Source organism: Silene latifolia, chromosome 7 (assembly GCF_048544455.1).
Source record: "Silene latifolia isolate original U9 population chromosome 7, ASM4854445v1, whole genome shotgun sequence".
NCBI classification, from domain to species: domain Eukaryota; kingdom Viridiplantae; phylum Streptophyta; class Magnoliopsida; order Caryophyllales; family Caryophyllaceae; genus Silene; species Silene latifolia.
Window position 1 is genome coordinate 79086440 of NC_133532.1, and position 15740 is coordinate 79102179.

Genomic DNA, 15740 nt, shown 5'->3' on the forward strand with positions numbered 1-15740 from the left:
GTTTTCAAAGCCGCCGCAATTTCAACTCAAACCGTCTTTTGAAAACAAACCTAAGACAACCCTTTCAACTGGCCTAACTTCTAAAGATCTCTACTCTTCGGAAGCCGTCCATAAAACGACAAATGAATCTTTTTGAAAATCTTTATTTTCGAAAACTTCAGTCCACCTTTCTGATTCAGCCTTGAGTCGATTAGAGTCCGGTCGATTTCAAGTCAAGTCGTCTAGATAACGTCAAATCTCCGCCGAAGTTAGTACCTACCTTCTGGTCTAGGTCGTGTCGTCTAATTGTCGAGACATCTCCAATGGCGCTAGCATTGTCAATACCTGTCGGGTATTAAACCCGTATTTCCCCTACATTACGGGACAAAGGTCAAGTTTGTGTACATGTCTCGTCCAACGGCTTCACGCCAAACCTCCAAATCTCGTCAGAAGTCGTCTGTCTAGGCATCACTATGCCAAAGTCGACACTCGAGTCTAAACTCAATGTCTTGCACCAAGAGTTCAAACACAAGAGGTCATTCACGATCTTTAGTGAACTCATAACCTAGTCACACAGTCGCGTCTCCACAACAAAACTGCCTTTTGTACATACGTGTCGTACTTGCCTTTGTTTGTGCAATACCTTGCCAAGACAAGTTATAACGCTTATCGTTATGTCAAATAGGAATCCCTTGGGTGCCATCGATCGCCAACCAAAACTCAAGAAGCCAATCAATCTGCATCCCCATGACTTCTGCCGAAACCAACAACATGGTCCTTCGACTCATAGCTACCGTGGAAAACTTGAGCACTCGTCTCTCCCAATTTGAGGACAAAATGATAACCGGGAATTTTTCCTTTTCTGATATTGAGCAAAGGGTTAAGCTCCTTGAAAACCGGCTACTTGCCAACAACAAAAACAACCCTCCAGAAAACCTTACTGGACACAGTCAGGAATCTTCCCTAGATTGCTCTCATCTCATCCATCCCGACGATGAAAAAATTCGTGTAATTAGTGAAGATGGACTACAAAGCGATATACCCGTGATCTCCGTCTCCATCAACAACATATTCTCAAAGCTACAAGTGGCTATCGATGACTTGAATACTCGAGTAGCTAATTTGGAGAAGAGGTTTGGTAGTACCGAAAATGAACCTGACCATCAAGGAGAAAACCAACCCTCCGTTCACCAACCAATAGCTGTTGAAAATGAGGAGTCATCTGATGGTTCCCGCACCCAAAAACCCACCAACAAAGAACATGAAATTACCTCACCAAAAGCCCTTTCAAAATATCAAGCAACATCCCAAAAAATTCCCATTGACAACAACCAAATCCTTTTTCCGCCCAGGATTGACAAAAACAAAACTCACAAAAACATCCCAAAAAATACCAATGTGGGAACCACTGGAATACATCAAAGGGTATTCACAGATCTGGGAATAACATATGGCACCGTTCTGGAGATACTTGCTTTAGAAGGAATGCTCCAACCCATTGGTCCGACTCCGGACAAATCCGAACACAAAAGAGCCCGATCCTGAGATGGTAATGCCTATTGCCAATATCATCAAGGCAAGGGCCATGACACCGAAACCTGTTCCAAACTCAAGCATGCCATTCAAGATATGATTGAAGCTGGCAAAATCATAGTCACACCTCTGAGTCAAGACAATCCTCCTGGATGTCTCAAGTCAAACAGCAAGGTTGAACGTTCTCAAAGGACATTCACTAGACTCAACACAACCTATGCCGCAACTCTTCAAAAGCTCATGATTGAAGGGAAGCTACAACCAATCGGGCCCACTCCGGACCCGTCTGAATGCAGGAAAACCCGTTTCTGGGACGGCAGTGCCTATTGCCAATATCATCAAGGAAAAGGTCATGACACTGAAACATGCTTCAAACTGAAACATGTTATTCAAAATATGATCGACAACCATGAACTGATAGCTTCATCCCTATCCCAACCAAGTGATGAATACAACCCTCATGAACATCTCATTCTATAAGGATATGAAAGCCTCATGGACTATTATCCTCATATCATTCCCAACAACGAGAGTGAAGTGATCAAGTGGGTCAATGCTCAAGACCAGACATTCAAGCCGCCAGATGCTGCAAAGGAGACCTTCTAAGAGGAAAGTGATGATTAGGAGTCCGTATCTACGATTGAGTCTGAGTCCGAGCCCGAGTCTTAGGCTTTCTCATATCTATCCTAGTGTCTGTCCTTTTATTCCTAAGTGACAAACTGGGGGCTGCCCCCATGAGTCACACGTATTCATCGAGTCTATGCTAACATCTTATTTATCTAAATAAAAGCACGATTTCCAACTAGCATATATTCTCCCCTTTACCATTTCCCGTTGACAATGAGAATTGATTTAAAACAAACAATATGTTCCACTTCAATGTGAGTACACTCGAGTGACGTTCCGTACTGAGTAAGCAGAGGACTCGAAACTCCGTGTCCATTCTCTTTACCTATTCCATGTCTGGCAATAGAAACCTTTCATTAGCACCCAATTTAGAACGAGCTTCTATCAAAGGGATCCTACAACGAACCTAGATAAAAAAACAAGAACCTCTCCTTGTTCTTGGTCAATGACGGAAGACAAGCCCATTCCCCACAAAAATATCCCATCACCAAATATCAACCTCTCACCAATGGGTACATCCCCATATGCACCTCTACCTTCCTCGAATGAAGGACGGGAAAAAAAACCAATATATCCAAAGCAAAACCAAAGCGAAAGGCCAAAATCAAAGGCCAAAGCCAATAGCCATTCACCCAAAGCTAAAGCAAAAGGCCAAAATCAAAGGCCTAAGCCAATAGCCATTCACCCGAAGCCAAAGCGAAAGGCCAAAATCAAAGGCCCAAGCCAATAGTCATTCACCCAAAGTCAAAGCGAAAGGCCAAAATCAAAGGCCCGAGCCAATATCCATTCCCCAAAGCCAAAGCTCAAGGCCAAAGGAAAAACCAAAGCCAAAAGCAATTCATTCAAGGCCAAAGCCAAAGTGAAAGTCAAAGCAAAAACCAAAGCCAAAAGCAATTCACTCAAGGCCAAAGCCAAAGCCAAATTCAAAGTCAAAGCAAAAACCAAAGTCAAAGCCAAAGCCAAAGGCTACTCACCCAACGTCAAGGCTAAGACCCAAGCCAAAATTAAAACAAAACAAGATTGAAACCCTTTTCTCAAAAAGGCCAAAATCCAAAGAAAGCATCCAACACACAAAATCTCGGACCAGTATGTCCAAAATACCAAGTCAAGGACCAGCAAGTCCAAAGCCCAGGACCAACGAGTCCAACACACAAAATCCCGGACCAACAAGTCCAAAACACCAAACAAGTCAGTCCAAAACATCAAGTCCAGGACCAACAAGTCAAAAGCCCATGACCAACGTTTCATCTCTCCAAACTCCGGGATCACCAAGTACAAAACACAAATACCAAAACCTAATGTCAAAGAGCTAAAATAAGGGCTCAAGACTCGCCAACTAACAACAAACCCAAACTTTCTTCACTCATAAGTCCTTTTAGAGACTTTTACAGGGAGACTTATCTGGTATCTGGGGACTTCTCTCAAGATCATAACCAACACTACTTCACCCCTAAGTCCTTCTAAAGACTGTTACAGGGAGACCTATCTAAGATTCTGAGGATTCTCCTCAAGCTTGTAGTATCACACCTTAACCTTTAAGGTCCAGACATGGGATTCTTATCCCAAATTATTTACCAACCATTTCGTGCTCAGGCCACACCAAGTCTGAGACCCCATTCCGCACCACATTACAAGACGTAACCCATCGGCCTAAACACCACAAATACAAACTCCAAATTTTTATCTGTAAAAAAAATTCTTATTACCAAGCTTCACATTCCAAAATGCCGAAGCCATTTCTACCCTGACCCAGATACAGAGTCTTCAAAAAAACATCGCTCCCCGGAACGGGACATGTCCATTTCATTCTTAGAGTCCACTTTTTAGTGTGCTCATGTAACAAGAAACATTTTCACACAAACCACGCCTCTTTGATTCATGATCAAGAGGTATTTCTCTCCAATCAACCTTCGAGTCACCAAACGGAATTCACCGTCGTGACCCTCAACTCCAGATTTTTATATGTTGAACAAACCCATTATTACCAAGCTCCACATTCCATAATGTTGGAGCCTTTTTCACCCTGACCTAGATACGGAGTCCTCGAATGCTTTGCTACCGAGAATGGGACATACCCGATCTACCCTTAGGGTCCACTTTTTAGTGTGCTCACATGATAAGGAACATTTTCACAAATTGCACCTCTTTGATTCATGATCAAGGAGGAATTATCTCAAATCAATTTTTTGAGTCACCAAACGGAATTTACCGTCGTGACCCTCACACTTTAAGGTCCTAACAACTCTTTTAGGCACACATTCTGAACTACGATCTGGTTTGATTTCACATCACGTGAATATGTAGGCAGTCCTTCAAGGATACAACCATACACCTCAAAATCACTTTAAGGTCCTAACAACTCGCTTAGGTACACACATTCAGAACTACGATCTGGTTTGATTTCACATCACTTGAATACGTAGGCAGTCCTTCAAGGACACAACCATACCCCTCAAAATCACTCTAAGGTCTTAACAACTCGCTTAGGCACACACATGCAGAACTACGATCTGGTTTGATTTCTCACACACGCGAATACGTAGGCAGTCTTATTGCTAGGACACAACCACACCCCCACACATATTCAATTTTCAAACCCTTCAATTTGCAATCCATTGCACACACATTCAGAAATACGATCTGGTTTGATTTCGCAAACACGCGAATACGTAGGCAGTCCTATCACAAGGGCACAACCGCATACTCCTTTCACAACATTTCCAATTTTTAATCCTCAATAACCAGCTCAGAACTACGATCTGGTTTGATTTCGCAAACACGCGAATACGTAGGTAGTCCCCCAACAAGGACACAACCGCATATCCATTTCAATCTCAACCATCACCATCAATCATCAAAAGCAGCCCATCCAGCTGCAAAAATTAATCTCTTTACTGGGGGCTTCTTCCTTAAGCCGTCACCCATTCCTCCTTTTGCAAAATTCCGATCTTCTCACTCTTGGGGCTTCTCTTTCGAGATGCCACCCATCCTTTATCCTCAAACATCTTTTGAGTCTCAACTACAGTCCAAAATAAACCGCCCATAGCCTAGTGCTCGGTTCGGACGATGACAAGGTCTTGGGTCCGCTCTCCGAATCATCATGCCTCAGGGAAGAATCTCAAATGAGCAAATGGTGGCAAGGATGTCCGGAGAAGATAATCAATTCATATTCCCCAGCTGAGCGGACCGTCTACTCCAAGGATTTGATGCGGGTTGTCACCTTTTCTTGGCTAAGGAGTTGCACGTACATGTGCAAAGTCTGTCAGAGTCACCCATGTGTCATGTCAATACTGAATTTATATCACGTTCACGACACCGCACCACAAGATGTGTCCATATCGCAACGGTTACGTGTCTCCAATCTATCAAATCACAGATCTACGAGTAACAAGACTCGTCTTTAAGCTTCACAACATTCAAAACTTCTATCTCTCTTCGTATGATATATTACATGCTAGTCGCTTATATGTTAATTGCTCACATGCTTATGTGCTTATGTGCATATGTGCTTGCGTGCTACATGCTTGTCTATGCGACTGCGGATTTGTGTGGTCATTAACCATGTAGGTAATCTTGAGAAGACAATCTCACTCCAACTGAGTACTGGGTTCTTCCCAACAAACGGTGAGCCATCAAGTCCAAGGGCTTTAACCCCGTCGATTACATGGCATAAGCTACCTCCCAACGAGCAGCATATCATATCCCCGGCGAGTCCTGAAAATTTTCTAACTCCCCAGCGAGTGGCGATTTTCAAATGGAAGTCACATAGGTCTTTCATGATCCAGACGCATCGCTCTCTCTAAATGGTTTTCCAGAGGGCCTTTCTTAGATGATTTATCCCCACGGAGTTCGTTTAGGACTCCTAGCAAGTTAAATTTCGTTGCTCCCTAGCCGAACTTATCAACGTCAACCTGGTTGGAAGTCATTACCAGACAATATCTTGAAATAAACCCGATGTTTCAGGCTATCTCCCGCAGTCGATCATTCAACAACCACGGCTAGCGAGCCTCAAAACGCACATTCAACATGGCTGGCGAGCCTCACAACGCATATCCAACATGGTTGGCGAGCCTCAAAACGCACCATCAACATAGCTGGCGAGCCTTTGCACGCACACAAAAAGCAATTCAAGGACATATCCCGAAGATGCCTCAGGTATGACTCCTTTCTATGGCTGGCGAGCCTCAAAACGCACCACCTTCAACACCGGCTGGCGAGCCTTTGCGCGCAAAGGATTCATGGACATATCCCGAAGATGCCTCAGGTATGACTCCTTCTTATGGCTGGCGAGCCTTTATACGTAGTCTAATGGGCTTTAAACGACCCGTGTCGTAAGTCGACAGACTCTAAATTGTTCCCGACGGCAGGTCCTTGACTCGAATCCTCGAGTCGCCTCGACGTCGCCCTTCCCGACGGCAGGTCCTTGGCTCAAACCCTTTTGAGTAGCCTCGACGTCGCAATGGTCTTCAGGTTGTAATATTCGATCGACCTGGAGGCCATACTTTGACTTTCGCCCCGTCTAAGCCTCAGTCAAAGTGGGGGCTCTGTAGATACCCAGTATCTGCACCTTCCAAAAACCACCCGATGATGATCGGACTATAACGTGTTTTTGATATGCGTGCGTGGATTGGCTATACATGAGACGGTTTAATGCACTACTCGAATATGAAAAATGATTTCAAAAGTTTTCTAACTTCATTTGCATTAAAATAACACTATTTAGAGTTAAAACCGTCTTCGGACCCAAAACCGACTCAGAAACCTGCTACTCGAGTCAACCCGAGTCAAACCGAGTCAAACCAAATCTCGAATGTAGAAAATAAGGCCATGAATATCTTTATCATGTCATTTCCATTAAAATGACCCTAATTAGAGTCAAAACCGACACCGAGCCAAAAACCGACTCGAAATTCAAATCCCGACTCACACGGGTCAAACCGAGTCAAAGACACAAAATACCTACCCCAAATATCACCCAAGAGGAAGCTTACACGGCTAAGCAGCCATCAAAGACCACAAATCACAACCAACAAAACATTGGTTATAACAAATGGAAAATCCAAATTTGCGAAAAGGACAATACACCCATTTGTATCACAAGGTAGCTCGCGCCTCAATGGAGTGTCTGCTTATCCTCTAAGCAAACTAAAACGACCTACCATCCCACATTTCTCTATAAATACCGCCCTTCACATAACACAATCTTCACGCGAGAGTCCGCCCCCTCCCTCTCTCTTAAACTTCTAGACCCGACTTCCTAAGTCACAAAATCGACACGTGTTTACGACCTACCGATCGTAAACACAAGCCTTACACATTTTGTTTGGTACCGTCGCCGTGCATTCGACCGACCCATTTGACCAACTCAATTCATCAATCAACATGTTTTAATTAACATATTTTCAAAACCAAATCCTTTTTTAAGGCACTCTTTTAAACTTCTTTGATAGCGAGTAGTCACAACGAGAAAACCGTCTCTAAAGTCGTCTACCACGCAAACATCAATACACGTAAGTTTCAGGGTGTAAACAACTCATTTATTTCATGTCTTTACTGTTTTCATAACTTTATAAGCATGAATGATGCATAACACGATTCAAATATAGGTTAGACGAGCCAAAACCGAGTTTTGGCCTGAGACAGAAGCCCCTTGCTATGCAAAGAGGCTCGCGCCTCAATGGGGTGTTCAGGTCAGACTCATCCGTGTTTGTTCTCGTCTTTCCTCTTTATTTCTTTCTTATTTGCAATCGGTTTTTACCATTTCAAATGTTTCGAATCATTTTTATGACAAACTTTTAACCATAAATCATAATCACCCTTGGTTCCATATACCATGACGGTTTAATCCGTGTCTCGGTGATATTAATTGGTTAATTACATTTTAAAGGAATTTCTTTTCTTTTATATATCATTTTAATTCATTTTTATGTTAAACATATTTTGGCCATTACAAAAATCATCCTTGGTTCCTTATACAATGACGGTTTATTCCGTGACTCGATGATATTATTGGTTACTTACATTTTAATGGGTATTTTAACACCCTTTTATTTTATTTACCATTTTTCTCATTTGTTTACATTTGTAAATATATTAGTCATAATTCATAATCATCTTTGGTTCTTTATACCATGTCGGTTTAATCCGAGTACGATGACAAACTTGACTAACTACAAAGAAATGAACTTAACATAATTAGTTCAAATCAAACATTTTACATCTTTATTTGTAAACTATGCTTTTCAAACATGCAAATCCGACAACGAATATTACTAACACAATATTAATTATTCCGAGTCATACAAACAACATTTGCAAATCTTTCATCATAAATACGTTTTAAATAACCTTTTCAAGAACCAGAAGACGCCCCCTTGGGTCGGCTCGTTGCTCGCGCCCCAAGAGGCCGTCTGCTTTTTTATCTTAAAAACCTGGCAGAGCCCTTCCCCTTGCCAATAGGCTCACGCCCCAATGGGGCCGCCTGGCACTGTTCGGCCTCATTTTTAGCACTTGTCTAGGACGATCCCGATTACGGTTTATCCATATACGTGACGGATCAGATTGACGAGTTTGCATTTCATACTTTGTCTTTAAAACACATTTTTTTCAAATAACGAATCGTGTTAAGCATCATAACTCGAACTTGGTAAATGGATGTTTAATTTCCGTTTTCACATGCAAATCAATCTAAATCCAACTTGACATCTTATACTTGATACTTTGATTAAATCAACCGACATAGAAAGCTCTCACATGTTAGGTTAAACTTTTGGATGTGCATTCATGCATTTACACCGTTTTATCAACTTTTGCACTTAAACAACCACGATCGATCAGTAGAGGCCGCTTACGCGGGAGGGATTGGGTGTCCGATTAAAGGGCTTCCCAATACGTACCCTCACCCTTTACTCAGAACCTTTGGATAGTGAATGGCCTTATCCAGGGTGCACGAGAGTTATTTTGGGCATAGAATGCTAAAAGGGGGACGAGTCCTTATCTTTAGTACCTATGTCAAACACTGCTTTGTGCTTCGTGTGACCGAGGTATAAAGTGGATTTCGAACGGGTTCCAAGCATCCCACAAATGCTTGGTGGCGACTCCGAACATCTCTAATCGTTTCGAGGCCTTTGCCGAGACGAAATCGACCGATCTAAAGCGATCCGGTCGAAAGCATTTTTACGTCACCGAGCGTGGCTTTCAGACCGCTGCATGTCCACAGATTGGCTTGGCGTGCAGGTGGCCCGTAACCGCAGATCGGTAGGTGGCCCAAATCCACAGACCGGCCTGTGGCCCATGTCCACACAAGTTGATATTTATGTAAATATAAGAAGGAAATAAGGTTATTATTGTCAATTTATAGTCCATTTATAGTATGTTACCTTTGGATTGGTACGGACACTTTGGACAATTGTTACCTTTAAATTGGTACGGAGGGAGTATTTTCTTACATTATGATATAAATTCCATTATAATTCACTATTACAATGTCACCCATTACTTATCTATGTCAAACTACTTATATCTTTATTACATTCGAATTGGTCAAAATAATAGGCCAGAAAGACAAAAAACCGTAATTAACAATATCTTAGAATATCACGCGCAATATAACAATTAGTAAAGAATAAATAAAGGTAGGCTGAATAGGTTGGAACGCTAAAACTAGTTAGAAGTTTTATAAAGCGCCTCTGATTTTAGACTAGTAACTAATTCCAACAAACTCTGTAATTGGGGTGGCTTGTTAGGTCTTGTTAGGCTGATATGTGAAATACGTATAGTCTATGATCTCTTAATGCCAAACTTTAGTAGACATGCCGTCTCGTCTATCTCCTAATGCTGAGCTAATGTATTTACTATTTAACCCAGAATGAAGCTTATCAGATCATAGCAATGTACTAGAAATAATGGGGTCACTAAATAACACTAGTCGTCTACCTCTCTTTGTACTTCTCATAATCACCTCTTCATTTCATATCTATTCTCGCTTCTGCACTGTTAGCGAAGAGTCGTCAAGTAGTGAACAGTCGTAAATGGACAGACGAAGTCGATAACATCTATTCTTGGCTGGTTTGGGGATTCGGGAGGTAAAGATGGTAAAGGCGGTAAAGATGGTAAAGGTGGTAAAGATGGTAAAGGTGGTGGTGGCGGTGGAGGAGGTGGAGGTAGTGGTGGTAAAGAAGGTGGTGGTGGCGGCGGTGGTGGAGGTGGCGGAGGCGGCAACATTCCACCACTCTCTTTTCTCCATAAATCTCCTCCCCCTCCTCGTGCAGCTGGTGAAGGATTGGGTATTAGTTGGGGCAGCACTAACTCAGGCAATGGATGGGGTACCCGCAGCTCGGGTAATGGATGGGGTCAAGGTTTGGACAAATTGGTTCCTTTTGAAACAGAAGAGAAACAACTGAATTTGCATCAACATACTGAAGGAAAGAATCAAAATGAGGTTACGAGCGTAAAAATTCATGATGACCATGAAACGAAGCCAAAGGAACTAAAAGGTGGACAAAGCAACGAGGAAGGTGAGCATGCTATGGCTCCGACATCGTAGTAGAGTTTATAACTAGCTACTACTGTTTCTAGCAGATTTTAATGTTAAGCGTACGTAACCTAATAAATGAAACAAGAGTAGCAGTTTATAGTATCGTTGATAAATAATTCGATATGTGATTTATGAATAAATGAAATCATGCGTTTTTCACTAGGGAGATTAATGCATGCTTCCCAACTTTGCGTGATAGAAATGTTAACCTTGCTTATGCTGAGAAAACACGCATAATTAATCGAAAGATTAACGTAATAAATCATTTTGCGAAACACGGAAAAACTTGATGCAAACCTGCAAGAATCTGGTTTCGCAGAATTTTTGAAGTGTAATCAATCGAAGGAAGACAGTTCAAGTAATCGATGATTTTGAAACCAGGTGACGAGTATTACTTCTCAATGACATAACCATTTCTGCAATAAGGAAATGACTAAATGAGCTCAGATGTGCCTGCCTGTTACCATGTATGTGACCCATCCTCAAATCACTACGCCTCCAAGATCATTCGTATTCTGAGAATAAAACAATGGTTAATTCCGAAAAAGGTTGTCTAATTTTCAGCATACCATATTTAATCTATAAAATATAACTAGTTTTAAACCCGTAAAATTTACGGGCTGTTTTATACTCCGTAGTTAGACGATTACCTTTAAGCTAATACTCCATATATTGTTAATAAACTTAGTCGATTTAAAGTTAATATTATATAAATGTAGAATACAACAAATTAGGGTTGGTTATATGTACAATTTGTATCCATATTATTATTTTCAACTAAATGATAAGTTATGAGTTTAAGAGACATGACTAAGATATAAGTCTGTCAAATTTCGACCCGACCCGACCTCATCCATTTTTTCCAGGGTTAAAACCCTAAAATCTCGAGCAGTAACCCGTTCGATATGGAACCCGAAATGACCCGTTAATTTAAGTGAAACCCGACACGAACACGTCGATCCGCTCAGTCAAAGATAAACTAAAATAATTTTTATAAAAATAATAATAATCGTATTTATTATATAATATATTTGAAAAAATAATTAAAAAACTAAAAATTGAATATGATTAAAATATTAATATTAAATATACTTTAGTTTTTAAAAAATATTTTTCCGATCTATAAAAGGCGTTAGATACTAATTGTTGACCCGCCTTGCCCCTAATAACCCGACCCATAACCCGTATTACTCGACCCGTATTTGAACCCACCATACCCGACCTGTTTGTTCCCGCCCAACCCGTTTGAGATCTATAGACAACATAAAGGACATATAACTGTTGAAGTTAGTGTCCTCCACAATAGTGCGTTTACATAATAAATCTCATTAATGGAATATCATCAGATATTTAATTATTTTATCCTCGTCAGTTGATTAACGTAAATCGATAACGGTTAGCTGACTAGAGTTTGACGTTATTGTCGTGAGACGGCGGTGATCAACTGACCCCTTTCGGTCATACCTAAAGGAACGAACCCCAATTGACAACTAATTAATTGTATGAGATACAATTTATTTAGTCCCTTGATTTGTAGACTAAAAGGTTAGTCAATTATTTTAAGAGAGAATTCGAGTTGCGAACTCAAGGAACGACAGTTATTATTTAATTATGTGATAATTGAAAAATAAATTTTGGGAGACAGGTTTTAGTTAATTAATTGTTAATTCACTAAAATTGTACTAATTGATTAATGTGATTAATATTAGTACGTAAATAATATGTGTAGCAGTACACGTATATTTACGGAGTGATTTGGACGAATTAATTATGGAAGTATTTAAACATGAAACGATGTTTAAAATAAAATTACACGTATTTGTGCGACAAATATAAGAACCAAAATGGACCCGTAAATGGGCAAGTGGACCGTGTAAAATTGAGTAGTGGATGATTAGGAACATAATCATTTCACCTTATTTTATATACTTCCATAAGTTATCTTATTATAGATTTTGCATGTGATGTAAGATTAAATAATACTCCCTCTGTCCCGGTCATTTGTTGTCCTTTTTCATTTTTGGGTGTCTCAGTCATTTGTTGTCCTTTCTATTTTAAGAATGAACTTGATGAGTAATTTGATCATTCTCATTCAATTTGTTCCACTTGTCATTTAGTTATTGGTCCTCTCCTCTTTCCTTGGTCTTTGTGCCAAAACCAAAGGACAACAATTGACTAGGACGGAGGGAGTATAAAACAATTTGTCCACTCCTACACTCTACCCTCCCACCGGTTTTCCCCCATATACACTCAAAAATGTTTGCTCATTTTGATACACAACAACACTTGAACATTTTTGCATGTGTATCTTCTTCTCTCTAAAATAATAAAGCATCCTCTTACTAAGATTGTTAGTATACAAAATTAATATTTACTAAGAGAGTTAGTAATATTAAAATATTATCAAGGGTATAATTTTAACAAGTTTTTAGTTAAATACTTGTTAGATTTTTGGGTTGAGTTCTTGGGTGCAACTTGAAGGAGACTTTCTTTTTGAAGGTTTTTCAAGGAGGATCATCCATATCTTTTTAGCTCAAGAACAAACTAGTAAGGTGATCTAGTTTGTGCCCATTTTACCATAAAATCAATGTAAGGAAATTGTTTTTCCTTAAACTTTCATTTTTATTTTTTTATATTTGCATGCAAGTTACATACATCACCTAAATGATAAATTATGAGATAATTTAATTTTTATTAGAGAGTCTAATATGGATCTATGATCTTTCAAGTGGTATCAGAGCTTAGGCTTTTAATTTGCATGTTGATTTTAAGCATTTTAATTAATTATGAGATAATTTATAAAAACTAAAAAATTGTGTTAGAAGAGATTTTAGCACGAAATTTTTGGGGCATGCATACCTACTGATCTTAAAAGGTTTGTGGTTAAGTTTGGTGATTTATGAAGTTATTTTGCTATTTTTAATGATTTTTGGTAGAAAACCGAGTCAAAATGCCGTATTTTAGTTAAACAATTGACTAAAAATAGTTAAAAGTTGATTCGGTGTATGTATTTTTTATGGTATTTCATGCATGTTTTCTACTGATTGTATGCAAAAGGTTGAAGGTTGGTTCGAATTTTTTGCATGTTTATTGATTTTATGAGATAAAAGTCGATAAAAGAGAAATAAAATAATCATAATTTCGAAACATTTGATTCTTCCCTTTATAAATTTATGTACATTTAAAAATATTATTTAAATGTTAAAAGTGAATTTTAATATGTGTTTTCACTTTGTTTTGATGTTTATTTGTTTTAGTGGTTAAAAACCGATAAATATCGATCTTTTTCTTCATAAAATTTATCCGGAATTATTGGGCAATGTTTCTGACATTTTGGTGTTCTTGGAAGTGTTCCAGAATACTAAAAAATTTTGTTTCAACTTTTTGGGTAATTTTTCAATTATTTTGGATTTTTACTTAAATATTATGATTTTATCGATTAAATTGGCAAAATATCACCAAATCAAACTAATTATTCATCATAAATATTATGTTGGAGTTAGTGTCCTCCACAATAGTGCGTTTACATAATAAATCTCATTAATGGAATGTCATCAGATATTTAATTATTTGATCCTCGTCAGTTGATTAACGTAAATCGATAACGGTTGGCTGACTAGAGTTTGACGTTATTGTTGTGAGCCGGCAGTGATCAACTGACCCCTTTCGGTCACACCTAAAGGAACGAACCCCAATTGACAACTAATTAATTGTATGAGATACAATTTATTTAGTCCCTTGATTTGTAGACTAAAAGGTTAGTCAATTATTTTAAGAGAGAATTCGAGTTGCGAACTCGAGGAACGGCAGTTATTATTTAATTATGTGATAATTGAATAATAAATTTTGGGAAACCGGTTTTAGTTAATTAATTGTTAATTCACTAAAATTGTACTAATTAATTAATGTGATTAATATTAGTACGTAAATAATATGTGTAGCAGTACACGTATATTTACGGAGTGATTTGGACGAATTAATTATGGAAGTATTTAAACATGAAATGATGTTTAAAATAAAATTACACATATTTGTGCGACAAATATAAGAACCAAAATGGACCCATAAATGGGCAAGTGGACCGTGTAAAATAGAGTAGTGGATGATTAGGAACATAATCATTTCACCTTACTTTATATACTTCCATAAGTTATCTTATTATAGATTTTGCATGTGATGTAAGATTAAATAATATATGACAAGTTGTCCACTCCTACACTCTACCCTCCCACCGGTTTTCCCCCATATACACTCAAAAATGTTTGCTCATTTTGATACACAACAACACTTGAACATTTTTGCATGTGTATCTTCTTCTCTCTAAAATAATAAAGCATCCTCTTACTAAGATTGTTAGCATACAAAATTAATATTTACTAAGAGAGTTAGTAATATTAAAATATTATCAAGGGTATAATTTTAACAAGTTTCTAGTTAAATACTTGTTAGATTTTTGGTTTGAGTTCTTGGTTGCAACTTGAAGGAGACTTTCTTTTTGAAGGTTTTTCAAAGAGGATCATCCATATCTTTTTAGCTCAAGAACAAACTAGTAAGGTGATCTAGTTTGAGCCCATTTTAACATAAAATCAATGTAAGGAAATTGTTTTTCCTTATACTTTCATTTTAATGCTTTTATATTTGCATGCATGTTACATAGATCACCTAAATGATAAATTATGAGATAATTTAATTTTTATTAGAGTGTCTAATATGGATCTATGATCTTTCAATAACCCCACTTAAATGGTGTAAAATATTATCGGAAAAATAATATCAAATGAAGCCCCTATAACACCCCCATACTCCAAGTGCCTTACCAGGAGCACATAAAGCATGAGAATGCTACCATCTCGGTTACCCGAGGCAATGTATATCAAATAGACCATCAAAGAACGTACTTTAATAAATAAGTTTAAGTGATTAAATAACAAAACCAACTGTAAAGTAAAGTACAACTGTTCTACAACCAAACTACAACTGAAATATAAAGACAACACAGCGGAAGACTACTATCAGACTCGTGGCAAATGCATCCCCAGCTAATCCCACGCGCATCCATAGTATA

At 38.7% G+C, this 15740-nt stretch overlaps 1 pseudogene; it reads left to right on the forward strand.

Moving 5' to 3' along the window:
- Positions 1–10012: 10012 nt before the first annotated feature.
- LOC141592320 (uncharacterized) lies at positions 10013–10838 on the forward strand (annotated as a pseudogene).
- Positions 10839–15740: the final 4902 nt, after the last annotated feature.